We start from the raw sequence: 17,377 nt of genomic DNA, 5'->3' as shown, positions 1-17,377 counted from the left end.
GAGGACAGAGATACCTCAAAGGGCAAGATAAGGCCACAGCTGAAGACACCTTGCTCCAGCACTAATTAAGTAAATAGAGTCTGCAGCTGAAGGCATCTCACTGCTGCAGTCTCCATCCTACCATAAATGTCATCCTGGAGATAAGACATTCTCCTAAATCGGCATAATTTACTGCTTGGAGAAGTCTTTGAAATGACTCCCAAGGTCCTGCTCATTTCCCACACTTTCCTCAGTTTCCCTGCCCTTTGTTTTGGACCTAATAAATGTGGGCAGTCCAGAGAAGTCTTTGTCTTAGCCCTCAGAGTCTCCAGCTCAGCTAAAGGGTTCTGACCCTCCTGGAGCCCTAAAATCAGGCCACGTGTCTCACTTTATTTAAGCCTTCACTGTACACCCATTGGAGATATCGGGGATCTAGGACAGGACCTGATAATGCCCTGCGATGTAGAGCTAGTGATGAATCTCCTTTTCGGTCTCAGGTCCTCATCAAGGCAATGAGCTGCTGCACAGATTCCCTGGCTCCAGAGCCACAGCCTGCAAGCCAAGTCCTTCCTGGGGAGACGCCCCTGCCTTCCGTCCGGGGGTGCTAGGAGGGCTCTGTGGCCCGCATCCCTTTCTCAGACAGCAGAGCTGGCAGCCGAGGCCAGGAATGGGCCTCCAAGGCCACTGCAAAGCTGCAACAGGGTGCCAGACAGAGGTGCAGTTTTGCGTTAGCCTGATGCTGGCCTCGCGGTGGGGTGTTCTCATTCTGGGAGTGCCACCTGCTGGACAAGAGCTTGTCAGCCACCGGTAACGTGAGGAGGCAGAGGGCTGGTCCCCCACCTCCTCCATCCTGAGCGTTAGTAAGCCTGTTCCAGGAAGAGTAGCCAGGAATATTTAAAAACAAAGCCTCCTCCATACAGGGGTGTCTTTTTCCACAAAGGAAAAAGGTAGAAGTGTGCAGTGTTTAGAAGGAAGAACCAAGCCGTCCACTCTGCTCTTCTCCCTTCCCAGCAATCCCTTGCTTCATAAAGGGAGAACTTTCCGGAAAGGTTGCACATGTGAACCGAGTCTGAATGGGGGGATTTACATTTTAGCTGCGACAAGGGACATCACTGCTTTAAAGGGTCCCCAGGGCAATCCTGTTCCCCAGAATAAGCACCCAGAATGTTTGCTTTTAAACTTAGCCTCCGTTTAATTTGGTTCCACTCTGGGTCCACCTGCTCGTGTGACGTGGGCCCGGGGAATTTCCAGTGACAGCCTGTAGCTCACACCCTCTAGGAGAACCAGCCAAGCCCACGTCCAGCCCATGTCGAGGGTGCCTGGAGGGGGTCATTCATGAGGTGTTGCAGCCTGGTCTGGCGGCAGCTCCAATGGCTCACACTTTCCAGAGGTCCCTGCCCACCATCACAGGCTTGTCCAATGCTGTTGGCAGGGGCCATCTCTGTGGGGGGCTTGAAATCATGGTTTAAAGTGACCCTGCCGTGGCCCCACCACCAGCTACCCCCACAGGGAAGAAGCCAGGGCGAGGCAGGCCGGAAGAGCCCGTCACTGTGAGCAGGGGACGCTCAGAGGACTCTGCACTGACCACTGTGGCCCGGAGTGTCAGAGCCATCACAGTGAGATCGGAAGGCCTCACCGCGATGCTCTCAGAGGCTGTGGGTAATTCCAGGCCAGGCGCTTTTGAAAGATGATTTTTTTCTTTTTTCCCCTAGGAACAGCAGGTTTGGGAAATCTAAGGATTATATAAAGTAGTTAAAAGCTTGAGTTCTGAGCTCAGGAAGAACTGGATTTAAAATGCAGTCCTGCCTTGTACTCCTTGTCATCTAAACTGCCGAGTAAATTGTGTCTCTCTGTGGGACTCAGTTTTCTCAGCTATAAAATGGGATGACTTTTGCCATGAGGCCATTGTCAAGATCAAGTGTGAAGGAGACGTAGATGACAGTGACCTTACCAGTAAGAATGAGGCCAAATCCCATCGGTCCCTCGGCAGCACGGGTAGGGGATTTGAAGGCCAGGGGGAAGGGTGCAGGGGCCAGGACATCGGACTGGAGATGGGAGATGGAAGGGTGACCGGGGACAGTCCCCGCAACTCCAGAGAGTCCAACCCCTTCCTTTTGGGCCTCGGTTTTCTCATTTGTTAGATGAAATCACTTTCTGCTTTGAAATTAAATCAAATGATATCTACTGCTTTAAAAATGGTTTACAGGGCTGGGAACAGAGCTCAGGGGCATAAGAGCCTGGCTGGCAGGCGCCAAGTCCTGAGTTCAATTCCAGTAAAAATAAATAATAATAATAATAAACAAATAAAAATGGTTGTGCAGCTTTGAGTCCTGGATGCATGCTATTATTACAACTGGTACGGTTATTCAGAGCTATGAAACTTCTACCCAGGCCTTAGGTCCTTAGTGTTTTCTCCACGTTGGAGCCGCTGTAAACACGCATGTTGGAGCACAAAGATCTCGAGGTGGGTTGTTATTAAACGTCTGACTGGAAGTGAGCTCAGGGAAGCAGTGTGTGGGCATTTGTGGGGGGATGCGGGGACACACACTCAGGCTCTGCTGGTGCCAGGCAGCTCCAAGGGTTCAGTGCGTCAGCTTCTCCCAGAGCTTCTGATCCTGGACAACCCTATGTGAGCCGGAGGAGCTGCCCAGAAGAGGAGCACAGACTCCCCAAGGGCTGGACCCTCCAGTGGAGTCCAGCACACGGGGAGTGACCTCGTGGCCCAATCAGAGTGAGGTCGGCCCAGAAGGGAAGCGCGTCTGTAGCTAAAATCCAGTTTATGGCTTGTCTTATTCTAACAGCTGGGCTATTGGTTCTTTGAGTAGACTGGGCCAGGCACAGTCAACAGCCAATTTGAAGGCAGGCAACCTGCTGAGCAGAATTCTCTTTTCTAGAAAATTTGGCTCCATCTAAATAATGAATCAATCCAAGGGAAGAATCTTAAAAACCATAGAAAGCCAAATTGTAGATACTGTGTATTAACCTTGAAAAGAACCCACATCAGAATAGAGGAGCTTTCCAATAAAATCTGTATTTCTTTACCAGCTAACGGGTTTGACTAGCTGTGCTTTAGGAAAATAAGTGGATCCCACTGTAAAGAACGCTTAGCCTTGAGAACTAGTCTCTCGCTCCACTTAGAAAATCAACAACATGCATTTTGAATATGATACTAAAACTACACATAGGAAAATTGTATCAACATAAACAAAGACTTCCTTTAACCCCCAAACCCAAAAAGAACCATGAGAAAGGTCTTGTGGTCTTCTTGTGTGCATTCGTATGTTGGTATGAATGAAATGGGACTAGAATCTCAGCTGATTTTTTTAAATGGCTATGAAAAACATTCTGACCTATTTTTGAAAATCAAAGAGTTCTGAGGAATGAAACTACTCCAGACACAGGGAGGCAATGACTGTGTCAAGGGCTCAGAAAATGCCACCCCAAAGGACTGGGGACCTGCGGAGGAGACAGCCCCCGAAGCAAGGTCGAGCTGCCCCTGCCCTGCCTTCCTGGTTAGAGCTGGGTAGAGGGCAGAGAAACTCTTTGACCTGCACTGTTGGGAAAAAGGCCTGAAGGTCCCAGCAAGGTCCTTCCTTTACCCAGGGCTGAAATCCACCTGAAAAATAAGGATCCGGACAGGCAGCCTCGCTGGCCCCTCGGGCCGTCTGCTACCATCCTGTCAAACCCCTTTCCCCAGACACATTTCTACACAGCTGTCTAATTTTCCTAAGTCCCAAGCATAAAATACAGCAGACACTTTCCCTTGGGTCTTCAGACGCTAATTTCCAAAGCTCCAAGACACAGACAGCGTTAAGTAAACATAGGACACTGTCCTTATTAATCTGTGTTTTTGACAGGAATGGTGGCCGCGACGTTTATGATGGGGGAGGAATACGTCTGTCTGTCCTGTGCCTGAGATGCTGCAATTCATCATCTGTAGTTTAAAAAGCATTATCTTCTTTTCGGAAGTCCTTTGTCTTCCGTCTGGACTTGTGCGGGGCCACAGCAGGTTACATCAAAGCTGGGGGTGTCTGAAGACACACAAAGGACACAAGCCTGTCAGGGCACAGGTGCAGAGTGGGGTATGCTTCTGCAGCCATGACGCAGCGCAGGCCACCGTGCAGGAATGTCACTGTGTGGTAAGGACATGTACGAGGGTTCGCCCAAAAGGACACAGGCTGCTCTGGCCCTGCCCTGCCGCCCGATGCTGCTGTGCTCTGATGAGTGCCTCTGCCACTTCCTCTGGGGACCTCACGAGTCAAACTACCCTGTCTGCCCCCTTGACCCTCGCATGCCTATTTTTATATTTTTCGGGGTTTTTTCCCTAAAGCTTCTCGTTTTTACCATAGCTGAAACCACTTCAGTATGTCCTGTACATCTTTCTTGTGCTCTCATTTTTCCAAAGAGACCTCAAAGTACACGCATCCTCATTAACCATAAAAGTCCTCGTTTAAGTCAGGGAAAGTTAGTGCAGACAATGCTATGCAGCCGAAGACGGGAGGGACTGGATTTTCCAGTGAGAATCCAGGACTGTAATTACAACTGAGTGGATAAAAAGACACTACAAAGATCTTCTGTAGGTCAGTAATGTTAAAATAAGTCTGCCCTTTCCTTGCGTAAGGTCCAAGGATCTGGTTTCTATCAAAGTGGCCGTGTGGTCTGGGACAGGGAAACTGATGTTATCCCATGAGTCATAAGCTGTTACGTGCTCGGAGGTTCACATGTCATGTTGTGTAAAACCTGGGCAGGAACCAGGAACATGTATATATACGCAGCAATCCAAGCTGTGTTTTTCAGCTTTCCCATTGCTGGGATGCAATACCTGGCACCCACAGCTTAAGGGAGGAGAGGTTTAATTTGACTCAGTTCATGAGAGTCAGTCCATGGCCTCTAGCTCCACCTCAGAACCATTATGGCGAAGGTCATGGAGCGGGAAGCTGCTCACCCGTGGAGGAAGCCAGGACACAGAGTGATGCGGAGGGCCAGAGAAGGAGATGCACCCTCCAAAACACAGCCACAGTGACACCCTGCTGCCGGCCAGCCCTGCGTCTTCACAGCAGTGCCCCAAGGTGGGCCATACTTCCACAAGAAAGCTTAGCGGTTTGGGCCCCGTTCCCTTGGCAGGGTTTGGTTCACAGGGAGGGAACTTTTTTGATATGAAAAAGAGTCAAGGTGCAATGAACACCACTGAATATTCCAGTAAAGGATGAAGACCGACACATGTTAAGGCTTATCCTACACCAGACACTTCCACGGACTGACTCCCCTCGTCCTGACGGCACTCCCTGCGGTGAGCTCTGCTAGCATCCCTGCTGGGCAGAGGGAAGTGGAGAGGAGCCAGAAGAGGTGAGGTGTGGCCTGGACCCCGGAGCCTGGTCCAGAGCCTGTGGGTCTACGGAGCCTCGTCCTTCGTCCTGCGCAGAAAGAACAAAGCCCCTGAGGGCGGACCTCAGGGTTTGCCCTGGCTCTCGGTCTCAGAACCCGCTAGAAACCGAGCTCCCTGGAGAAGGCTTCTGGCTCCCTGGGCTCTGCTGGGCCCGTTTTCTTTAATTGCATTCCTAGTGCCGTGAGCTTTAGCCACCACAGTCCAGATGGCTGCTTTCCGAAATGAGTGACTTTTGATGAACTGTGCTCCTCAGGAGAATCGCCCAAGAGGGCAGAGACGGGCTGCTGCTCATGCCGCGGTCCCAGGACAGGCACAGGACAGAAACGCGAGAAGCGTCTACTGCCTGGTGAGTAAATAAGCTCACAGATCTGCCCTTGATCACCAAACACAGAGAACACATGGCCAGTATGCCAGGAAGCGTGTGGCCATGTGGGAAAGCACCGTGTTGGGAAAACAGTTAAGCAAAACAGACAGCAGGTCCACAAGACAGATCACACGCGACACCTGCTGGTGACTCGCTGCAGAGAGCAGACACAGCCCGGCCCCCTTGTGAGGGCTGGCACCCGGCGCCTCCTCCCTCCGGCTGCCAGCCTCTGCTTCCTGGGTGGGAGGCGCGGACAGTGCGGAGTAGAGGCAGCCTGATGAGAGCTGGCTGTGACCCTGAAGGGAGGAGGCAAAGCACCCCGCTGGCTCCCACCGGCCTGGAACTGCTTCAGCCCATCGGGGATTTCTGTTACTCAGGGGCTTGTACAAAGAGAAGCGGCTTCCAAGGACTGTAATTTTTTTTTTTTTTTTTTTTTTTTTTTTGAGACAGAGTCTCAGTGTGTAGCACAGACTGGCTTTGAACTCACTCTGTAGCCCAGGCTGGCCTTGAACTCACATCCTCCTGCCTCAGTCTCCCGAGTGAGTGCTGGGATTATAGGATGAGCCACCACACCGGGCTCCAGGGCGTACGGTTTATCTCTATGCATTTCACCATGTTTGTTCCATTCGGAAACCTGACTTGTGGTCTAATTCCTAATTATTTATGCACTTAACGCTTATTTTATTTTATTTTAGATAGGCTCTGGCTCTGTTGCCCAGGCTGGTCTCCATCCCCTGAGTTCAGTTCAATGATCTGCCTACTTCGGTCTCCTGAGTAGCTGGGACTTCAAGCTCAGCACCACCACGCCCAGCCATCTGGCACATTTCTCCTGAAGGCTCGTCCTGTGCCACACACTGTCTTCATCACCGGGACAGCAACAGTCACAGCTCCACCTCTCAGCACAGACCAGCGTCCCAGGGTTAACAGGCAACTGCAAAAGCAGCCGGAATCCACGGCCTGTGGATGAAATCCAAGAGTTGACTAAACTCCCTTAATTGGTCAGCGCTGGATTTACACTTTTTTGTGCATTGCTCACTGTCTTCAATTCTTAAACATCCCCAAAGTAATGGTTGAGGTGAGACAAAAATACATGCAAAAGTCACAACCAAAGCACACACAAATCATCCCGCGGGGCAGTTTTAAAGTAGGCTCAGCATGTAATTGGCGCCAGGAGGAGACGGTTATGTCGGAGTTTCCAAAATACCTGGTTTAGAAATCCTACATGGAGGGCTGGGCATTTAGCTCAGCAGCATAAGCGCCTGCCTTGCAAGCGCACAGTCGTGAGTTCAATCCCTGGTACGGATTTTTTTTAAAAAAAAAAAAAGGAATCCTACGTGGAGACTGTTATTGAGGAAAATAAATGTTGGGTGGAATAGAGATTGTGCTCTTGCCCCCAACATCCTCTTCTCTCTCCCTGTGATATGATACTTGCACGCTCACACACACACACACACACACACACACGCCAGGCTTGTCCACACAGCGTGTTCTGCCACATGAACTGTGCGTGGAGATGTTGGTGGCCTCATTCAAGCAGAAGCTTCAGAGGCTTCCAGCGACTCGCCCTGATCTGTGCCGAGCGCAGAGCCCTCCTCGGCCCACACCCCAGCCCAGAGTGGAAAAGAGCACAGCGCTGCCCAGTGTGTAGCCGAGATGCGAATGAGAGGTAACGCCTGGTGGTCCCTGAAATCAGGGGTGGTTTCTATTGCACATAACCTGGCGAGAGAACCGGTTTCCTCACTACTAAGTAGGGTGCAAGTGGGGGTCGGGCAGATGCTGCATCGACAGACAAACACCATGTCCTGTAGCAAGCCGGAAAGTGAACGTAAGGGGGGGCTACGGTCAGCCGGAGGAAGACGTCAGAGACTTGAAACACGTTTCCAACGACCGTGAAGCCTGTGGTGTAATCTCTGTCTATAGTACACTGAACCCAGGGACAGTAAAATATGCATTGTTTTCACACGCCACAGAACAATGTCTAAAAGAAATGACACATGTACCACTGTGGCTGTGTCTAGAGGCAGAGGCAGAGTCTTTCCCCCTTTAATTTTGGGTGTTGGGTGTTTTTCTCAGCAATGACAAAAGACAGGCATGTGCTAACCATGAAATACTCTCAGCAAAACTCTCTCTGACTATAAAATTTAGCAATCAGTTTTTTAAATAGAAATGCCCACACATTGCTTACTTCTACACAATTTGTGGAACAAAGAAATTATACTTCTGATCTTAAAATATTTAGAACTGACCACTATGACTATTTGTTAAAATTACCTTAAATGCATTACTACAAAAATACAAGGGTCACTGACCTTTGAGCCTTCCCCACGCAGATCCTTGACACAGACTTGCAAGGGACATTGCCATGGACTCTCGGCCTCCAGCTGGACTCGTGCAGGACATTGCCGTGGATCCAGGACCTCAGCTGGATTGTTTGGGTCTCTAGTGTGTGGACAGATCTCCTGCACTTTTCTCTTACATATGACTCTTTGGGTGAATATTATGAAATAATCCTATAAATTATGTATTAAATCTGTTCCCTTATAAGACCTGACTACAACACCCATAACAGGGTGAATAGATTTAAAAATGTGGTATTTACACACAATGGAGTCCTCTACTGCCACAAAGAAAGATACATTTGAGTCATTTGTAAAAAATGGACCCACCTGGAGACCTTAAGTGGCGTGAAATAAATCAGACACAGGAGGTTAAATGTCACACAGTTTCTTTTATGTTAGAAACCCAAAGCACAAATAAAGAAGAAATAACAGATAACAGGAAATAGAGAGCTGGATATCACTCAGAGAAGAAAGGGATCAAGAGACGGGGGAGGAAGATGGGAAGGAAGGGAGGAAGAGCAGCTGGCGGGTTACACGCATGCAGCACTCCACGCAGGGGATGCAGACATTCCCGCCACAAACACGGACAGATACAAGGGCCAAAGTCGGGAAAGAACGGAAATGCACAGAAGACAGCGAATAAGAAGCATACCTTAAAAATAAAATTTTAGAGCAGAGAAGTTTAATTTCCTCTTTCACGCTCCCCAAAGCACTATGCAAAAGGACAGCTTAGGTTTCCTTTTATTTGTCTTTAAATTTTAAAGAGAAACAAAAACACAGAAAAACAACAGAACAAACAAAACCCCTAAAACAATAGCAGTATAGGCTTTAAGACAAGATGATAGGATTTAACAGTGGTCATTATGTGTGTATTGGTATCTTCGAAAGAGTTGCTGCAGATTACCAGATACAGGCGTGCAAAACTGACCACACAGTGTGAGCACTAACCGCTGCTTTCCTTGAACCAACAGGATTAATAGTGCAATTATCAAAAAATTAAAAAATAGTACAATTATCTTAGCTAATATATATATTAGCTATATATTGTATATAAATATATATATATATATATTTTTTTTCTCCTTTAATTTCTTTCCCCGTCCTATCTGGTTTTCCCCAGTAATTCTTTCGCCCTGTCTTCAGGGATTTAAGAATTTAAGGACTGGAGAAAACAACGCATGTAACCACCTGAAAGAAGCTTCCAGACCTGGGACTAAAACAGACAGAGAAAGATGAATTGATCTTTGACCCGGAATGTTGAAGGGCACCAGGCCCCTCAGGAAGGCAGCTGCGTGGCTGCCCCCCAAGCCTCGCCTTTGGGCAGCAGCTGGGTCAGGGTGTGGCACTGGCGTTACTGGCATGTGGGACCTGAAGGCGTTTAGCCCAGTTCTGGGCGTGGACAGTGGAAGCCCCACCCTGGGTGCGCTGACACCGTCACCAGGTTTAAAGCCTGGGTGGACTACAGAGGGTGGACGGGAGGCAGGTCCTGCACCGCCTGCTGCCCTCCCGCTCCCCCGACCCTGCGGTGGACAGCTCCTCCCCTGCGAGGCCCCTCTCCCCTGCACCCTGCCTTGGAGATCGCTGGCTGTGGCCTGGGAGCCAAATAAACCTGAACTCCTCTAACTCTGGTGTGAGGATTTCGTCTCAGCAATGAGAACAGGAGGGCAGCGACAGCGCAGCCCCTCCGGTGGCCCGGGACCACTGTGTCCAGCCTGCAGCCCTCCCCAGCACCGCCCAAGCCCGCCTCTCGCCTGCCTTCACCCTTGCTAGTAAAGACAGCCAGGCTGTGCGGGGCCGGCGGGCACAGAGCCCCACATTCCCCACTTTTCAAATGTGTTCCCTTTTTGCCATGCTTGCCCCTACGCACCTCATTTCTTACCTGGTGGGGTTTTCCTGCCTAATCTCGACACGGAAGTCAGTCTTCCACCCTGCTGCCGGAGATAACTCTGCTTGTAAAGTACACATCAGATCAGCCCCTGTTCAAAGCCTTATTAACTCCCTTCTCTCCAGGCGGTGTCGGGGTCCTCGTCCTGATGTTTTCGGAACCTGCTCCGGCCAACCTTCCTGCTCCCCGCCTGCGCCCTGTGCACAGCCTCAGAGAACTGAGTTCTCACCGCCTGGGCTGGGGAGGAAAAGGTATTCGATGGCATTGTAAGAACAGACGTTAGCCACTTCCCTGTCCTGAGACACAGTACCCGACACCCACAGTTTAAAGGAGGAGAGGTTGTTCTGGCTGCTCCTTCTTTGGTCAGCTCCCCAGAAGAAACGACCTGGCAGAGAGGCGTGACAGACAAACATGGACCGCAGAAAGCCAGGGGAGGGCAAGGAAGGGAGATGTCATTTTCCAGGTCACGCATCCCGTGACCCCCACTTCCAAAGCTGCGGTGTCCTGATAGTTCATCACCTTCAGGTGTGAGGCTCTCGCTGAACTACAACGGCAGAGTTTCTTCAGGACCATTCCGACAAGGATGGGAAACCCCGGCCGTGGAGTTGTGCATTGGGGGTACACACAGACAAGTGGGAATGTACAGCAGGGCTGTGGGTCACGGAGGGAAAGGCACTAAGAATTTCCCCAAAACCCACCTGAAGTCAGGCCGGGGAATGAGACATCAGCTGGGGCAGGGGAGGGGGGAATCCAGTCAGAGTCAGACAGAGTCCCTGCCGCTCTACCGTGCTGAGGTCCTTGTTACAGCAGATGGCACAGGGCTGTGCACAGATGGACCTGGGTTAAAAACTGGTGGGGCGAAGATCTCAGCGTGCATGTGCTGTACCTGTGTCTCTGCACTTTTTCCAAAGCACCTGATTTCCTGCACATCCTTCGAGCCCGAGCTCAGAGGTTAGCAAGCGCCATCCGCATGGTCACTGGTGGGATCTCGGCCCAGCCACAGCACCTGCCACTGTTCACAGGAGGTTAGGAAGCGGGGGTGTCAGGTATGCTGGTCACACTTTCCAGTAATATGCTCGGTCAGTCTTCAATCTCCAGACACCTTTCCAGGAAAAGAGCTGCCAAATTTAAAGCAGAGTTTGTTGTTTAATCTAACACCACTGACTGTGCCAAAATCTGAAAACAACAAAATATGGATCGTTTGCTGTCTGCCAGTTCTCTTTACCAAGCCATGCATTCCTGAAGGAAATGCTTTTTAGGCTTTCTCATACGGCTAGTTGCCAACAGAAGTTTCAACACAAAATAAGCAAGAAATAAATGCTTGAGAAATAAATAAAAGAATATATAAGTTCAGAAAAATAATAAGTAATATATTTTATTTACAAATACTTAAGACATTTTCCTGTTATGGGTTAGAAATAATGTACAATAATAAACAATGCTTAAAATAATGTGGTCAGACTTTATTAAAAAGATCACAGATTACTGACTTCCCTGGACAATGAATGCTTTATACTATTTTAAAATTTGTACATCATGGCTGTATGGACTATGGAATGCAGGGTAGGTGGCTTTCTGAACTTGGGTCATTATCTGTTTCTTTGCATGAAATTTCTCCTACAAACACTAGGAAGGTCCAAATCATACTTCAAGTTCAAATCCTTTTCTTTTGCGAGTAAATTATTTTATATTTAGGAGAACTCTACAAAATACATTCAATTGACCTGAACACAGGTAAGCAGTTAGAGACCTAGGTAGCCAATAAAATTTAACTTTGTCCAAGAAAAGTGTACCCGGTCTTGAGTGTCCACTAGCGCCTTCAGACTGAGGGTTCCTCTTGGCCACCCGAGTCCTAGTGAGCTTAAATCTTCCTCCCCGGAATCTCTGGAGCCACCTCCTCATCTTCCCTCCTTCAAGCGAGGACTGTGCTTTCTGCACACCTGGATCCTGAAGCTCCTGGCCTCTCCGGCAACCGTGAGATCTCAGAAAGTCCCCTGAACGCTCTGCATTTCGGTGCTCACCTTCACATGGAGAAAACAATGCTCACCCAGAAAGGTCACTGTGGGAGTAAAGCACAGTCAGGTATCACAGACCTTTTTGGGTCAGGAGTCACCCCAAACCCCTCTGCTTTGGAACCACATGGTGGGCATGAGGCAAGCTCGGTGTGCTAAACTGAAGCCTGGGAAAGGGGAGGCCTGGGGAGTAGCATCCTGGGACATGGAGTTCTCATCTGACCTAGGTGTGTGGTGGGCAGAACTCTGAGGACGACCCCAGGCTGCTGCCTCCTGTACACGTGGGTGGGCCTGGGAGTGAGGTCCCACACCGCCAGCCCCTGTGGAAGGCTCGTCTAATTGCATGGGCCGGGGATGTTTTTACGTGTTCATTTTGCATGAGGCCTTTAAAAGCTCAGAGTTAGCCTACATAGCCTGTAATTCCAGCACTCGGGGAGGCTGAGGCAGGATTGCATATCTGAGCTCAAGCTGGGTAATTTAGTGATTACTGAGACCCTGTTCAAAAATAAAAAATGGGTTGGGGCAACTCCGTGTAAGGTCTGGGGTTCAGTCCCTAGTACTACTAAAAACTAAGTAAACAAACCAATAAATACATAACTGTGGAGTTTTCCCAGCTGATGGAGAGCAGAAAAGCAGCTCTCAGGAGAGGGACTGGGAGGTGCCAGAGCAGGACGGAGTGAGCCGCCCACCCGTGCTCACCAGCCAGGCAGCCACAGACCTCCACACCCACGCGCTGGCTCTGGTCATCTCTGCCTGTCGGTTTCTTGGGCTGGAAAAAAGGCAGAACGGGAGGCATTTTCCTAAGGGAGAGGCGTTTTCACGTGGAAGGAAGCAGAGACAGAAAGGTGGGGAAGAGCACCTCGCCCCAGCAGACCGTGAGCTGGTGGGGCCGAGGGGTGCCACGCACAAACAGCCCACCTTAGAGGAAAGCTTGAAGGGCGCCAGGCCCGGACCCCTGCCCAGATCCTCAGGCACCTAAGGGCTGAAGTCCAAGAAGGCACCTGTGGGCAGACTGAGCAGCCTGAGCAGCCTGGGCATGCCAGTGCTGGGCAGAGGCAGGGCAGGTCTTCTCCAAGCAGCTGTGTAGACACAGGAAACCGAGGAGAAGGAAGACGTGAGCCGTGTCTTAGATGCAATACGGAGGGTGCAAATAACCAGGGCTACTCGCAGAGGGCAGGCAGGTGGAGGTGAGCTACCAACAAACAGCGCCCCTCACCCAGCAGGCATCAGGGCCCTGCTGGAAAGCGCTTCACTCCAGGGTGCTGTGGAGCAGGCTTTTCCTGAGGGCAGACCAAATCTAAGCATCCGTTCACTGGGAAGAGCGTGCTACAAGTCCGTCTCCAAAGCCCCTCCCTGGCCTCGCCGTCTGCCTGGCCACTCGGACAGGAAGTCCTGCCTGCCCACCACAGTCTCTTCCTGCCTCGAGGCCCGAACTCTGCCTGTCACTGTTTCCCAGGAGTGAGGGGGACACCAAGTTTGGAGTCAGCCACCACGACCGGGCAGATCTGCTTTGGTTTGGCACTGACTTTGGCCTTTGTAAGGCGGAGGAGCCAGACACTGACTTTCCCGTCTTTCCTGCCTTCTGGAGTAGGCATACGATCAGTGACCGAGTGACCACGTGCTGCTGTCAAATCTCACTAGCCTGCAATGTCAGAAATGGACTAAGCTGGTTCGCAGCCATTGTTAGTACCTGGATACAAGCTTCTAAATACAGGGAAAGGTTTAGATGTAACTCAGGGAAAAAGCGATTTGTGTACTTGGACTTCGATTCTCACCACTCTGTTGAAGTATCAAAGTGTATTTTCAATGTATGAGAATAAAATACCAGACTAATGATTATGAAAACTCTGTGCAATTAAAAATCTGTAATGCATAGATAACATGAAATAGAAAAAATTAGGAAAAATACCATATGCTTTTTGAACCAACAAAGCTTTATAAAAGTTTAAACAATGCAAGGCAGGCTGGGTGCCACGGTATATATCTATAATTCCAGCCATCTAGAAGGCTGAGGTAGGAGGGTCACAAGTTCAAGCCCCATCTGGGCACTTTAGCAATTTAGCAAGATTTTGTCTCAGGACTAAAAATAAAAGATCTGGGGGTGTAACTCAGTGCAAAGACCACGGGTTTAATTGCAGGTACTGAAAAAAATTTAAGAGGCAGGACCACAGAAATTAGATTTTGCCATAGCTCTACTCTTTACTGAAGTATTTGATATTTTGACATTCATGACAGTAAATAAAATAACCTCTAGGGCTGTATTTGCTTTTCAGTTGTTTCGTTCCATCTACACTACACATTCGGTTCTGTTTTCAGAACATAGTTAGCGTGCAGCCTAATGAAATTGGGTTGCTGTAAACAGAAGGATAAAAGACACTTCCATCATCAATTTTCAGCCAAAGGAAAACCACAAGGCAGACAAGGGGCTTCAGAACTGCCTTGTCATGAACTTTTACAAGTTGTGCAAACCAGACGAAACAGTAGCCATTATATTTTTTAAAGGCTGCTTGACAGAGAGAGAGAGAGAGAGAGAGAGAGAGAGAGAGAGAGAGAGAGACAGAGACAGAGAGAGAGAGAGAGAGCCTTTAATGTGACAGGGCTTGCTAACCGCCAGAGACTGCCCGCAGAGAAAGTGGCCCATGGACCGGAACTGGCTGGAGAAGAAGCCAAACAACGTCCCTTGAGAGTAAGCTTTTCCTGTCTACAAAGATGACCCCGTCCAGCGCTGTCAGGGACAATGCTAAAATTGGCAAACAGGCCATAAAAGCGAGGTTGGAAATGAAGAGAACAGTGACCTTGGATCCAATTAGACTGGCCCACGGCCCCGGTTCTGGGCCCAAGATTAAGGACAAATTTTTCTCAAGTGCGGTAGGAGGCAGCAGGACCCTCAAGAATATTAAGTAAACACGGGAGCCGTGTGATGTCTGCTTCAGAACAAAAGAGAAAATGCGCAGAGCTTCTGTTTGCAAAGTTACCTCAAAAAACTGTGTGCTCCCCGGTAAACAAATCTCTAGTTCAGGCGTCGAGCGAGTCTTCACCAGGGTGGAGCAGAGAAAGGAAGCTTTCTGACTCACTGGCCACACGTCCATCCCACTTGGGTGGTCAGTGAGGCTCCCTGGCCAGCGGGGAGAACTGGGGTCTTCCTCCAGGTGGCTTTCACACCCGTCAGGCTGGCCTGGGCCTGGCTACTTGGCGTAGTCACCGGGATCCAAAAGAAACAGGACAGCAAGATGACCTCCCTCCAAACCAGCAGCCACCCAGCTCTCGTATGCCCTCCCCACAGCCAGACTCAGGGGAGCCATTTCAGCGTGTGCATAGCTCTCCTGAACGACTCGTCCCTGTGATCCAAAAACCAGCAGCTTCTGTTGTGAGTACACTCCGGCAGCTTCTCTACCAACTGAGCTGTAGCTACTGTCCCCGCCCACGGACAGCCTTGGGTGACAGCTTCAGGGACCAGCTGCAACACACAACCCAAGAGTAGTCGGATCTTAGGGTCACTGGGGGTTCACGGCCTGCCTGGACGCTGCGCACACGGAGGTCAGGAAGCATGAGAAGGAAAGGATGGGGTGGAGCTGATGCTCCAGTGTAGCCCAAGCTGGGCTCCCACCCGTGGGTAGACAACCTGGCTGTTCGTAGGTTTCTCGGCCAGTCGAGGACTTCACAGTCACCTCAGGTTTTCGTTCAGCTGGTTTTCATTTTTCCCCTCTGCGCCCTTTATCCTCTCTTCCCGATGCTGACCAGGGGTCCAAGCAGCTTGGAAGCACAGCAGGGACCAGCCTGCTTTGTAACTGTCGCCGTGTAGCTCCCACACACGTTCTGACACCCTTGAGGGACCCCGGCTCACGCAGCCCCTCTCGGAGGTCGAGGTCCTGTCAAGGCAGGACTGCTGACCCCCAGCTCAGTCCTAGGTGTTCTCTGGGGCCGACTTCCTAAACAGATCCACAGAAATGAGTGAAGTTAATTCTTTGATCTCTTTATTTTTAACTTCTTTATTGTAATAAAAATAAAGCCACAGTACTAATAACCTCACAAATGTAGAAGTGAGTGAGGTATTTTTAAATGAGTACCTGGGTAATTACACCCAGGTCAACAAGGAAGACTTGGCTGGGCATGGTGGCACATGCCTGTAATCTCAGCACTCATGAGGCTGAGGCAGAAGGATTGCTGCAAGTTCCAGGCCAGCCTGGGCTGCACAGCAATCTAGACACACACACAGCCATCTTGGGTACCTCAGAGCTGTCTGTATGTGCCCTGCACCAACCACTACCTATTCCTACCTTCTGCATGTTAGCAAGCTTTGGCTTCTTAGTTTTTTAATTAATAGACATTTATTTATTTATTGTATCATGGGGATACAATAAGCCCCAGTCTCCTGCATGCTAGATAAGGGCTGCACCGTTGAGTTATAGCCCCAGTCCTTGAGGCTGGCTTCAGACTTGTATCCTCCTGCCTTAGCTGCCTGAGCAGCTTTAATGACAGGCGTGCACCCCTATAGTCAGCTAGACTTTACTTTTCTAAAAAGAGTTTTAGACTTACAGTGGGAAAAGATACACATAGTACAGAGGTGCCATACACACCCACAAGCAAACTCAGTTCCCCTCTTGCTAACATCTTTAAACAGTGATACAGATTATAATTAATGAGTCAATACTGATACATTGCCAGTATCAGATGTGTCAGGTGAAGTCTAACACACTCACATTTCCTTCCCTTCCGCTCATCTTTTCCCGTTCCAGAATCCCCTCCCAGAATCCCCTCCAGGCTACGTTACCTTTAGTTTCCCGGCTTCCTAGGCTCCTCTCTGCTTCTATAATTCCTCACTCTCTTCAGTTTTGATGATGCTGACATCTGAAGATTGTTCCTCAAGCATATGGGGGGGGGGCAGGGTGCTCCTCCACTAGAATCTGCTGCTCTCCCCCTGACTAGAATGGAATTATGGGTATTTGTGGTGATCACATGCGCAAAGTGCCATTTATTACATCACATCAAGGATTGTGGGAGACCAGAGAAGAAGGTGAAAACCGGACTGGTCTCCTGTGTGAGAACAAAGGTGAAAGGCGTCTTACAGGGACAAGGATACTGCAGGGTCTAGGGAAAGCCAACCCAGGTGAGATTAAGTTGTTTACCTGCTCGTGCTAATGGATCACAGAAGCAGATGGTCTTAATGGTTGATACATTGTGTCAACTTGAGGGATTGGGGGGGGTAATTAAGTGACTCAGGGGGATTCAGGGCCCTTACTTTGCAAGGCCCCTGAGCATCCCAGGCAGAGATGAGGTGGGCGTAGAGGACCCCTCCAGGCAGAGCTACTCACAAGCTGAGGGAGGAAGAGCGGCTTGCTTTCCTCTGCTTTATGCTTGGCTGCTTTTGCTGTCTTCTGTTGCCCTGAAGTGTTGCCCCTGTGCCATGTCACC

The 17,377-nt window shown here is 49.8% G+C and overlaps 1 long non-coding RNA gene across 5 annotated transcripts; it reads right to left on the bottom strand.

Moving 5' to 3' along the window:
- Positions 1-6,398: 6,398 nt before the first annotated feature.
- On the bottom strand, positions 6,399-15,589 carry LOC134477432 (uncharacterized). 5 transcript variants are annotated; one of them, XR_010049507.1, is made up of 6 exons: positions 14,941-15,584; positions 12,665-12,734; positions 11,747-12,012; positions 10,652-11,071; positions 8,039-10,190; positions 6,399-6,686 (listed from the first exon to the last, which is right to left on the bottom strand). It is a non-coding gene; the product is annotated as an uncharacterized LOC134477432 (long non-coding RNA). The 5 variants fall into 5 exon arrangements; XR_010049508.1 differs by having other exon boundaries at positions 8,039-8,213; positions 9,948-11,071; positions 14,941-15,461; XR_010049509.1 differs by having other exon boundaries at positions 8,039-8,168; positions 9,948-11,071; positions 14,941-15,461.
- Between the last annotated feature and the right edge of the window lie 1,788 nt (positions 15,590-17,377).

Source organism: Cavia porcellus, unplaced genomic scaffold (assembly GCF_034190915.1).
Source record: "Cavia porcellus strain 051 isolate PalLab524CR breed Dunkin Hartley unplaced genomic scaffold, mCavPor4.1 scaffold_8, whole genome shotgun sequence".
Lineage (NCBI taxonomy): Eukaryota > Metazoa > Chordata > Mammalia > Rodentia > Caviidae > Cavia > Cavia porcellus.
The sequence above is the reverse complement of the archived record's forward strand: the minus strand, read 5'-3'. Positions and strand labels throughout refer to the sequence as shown.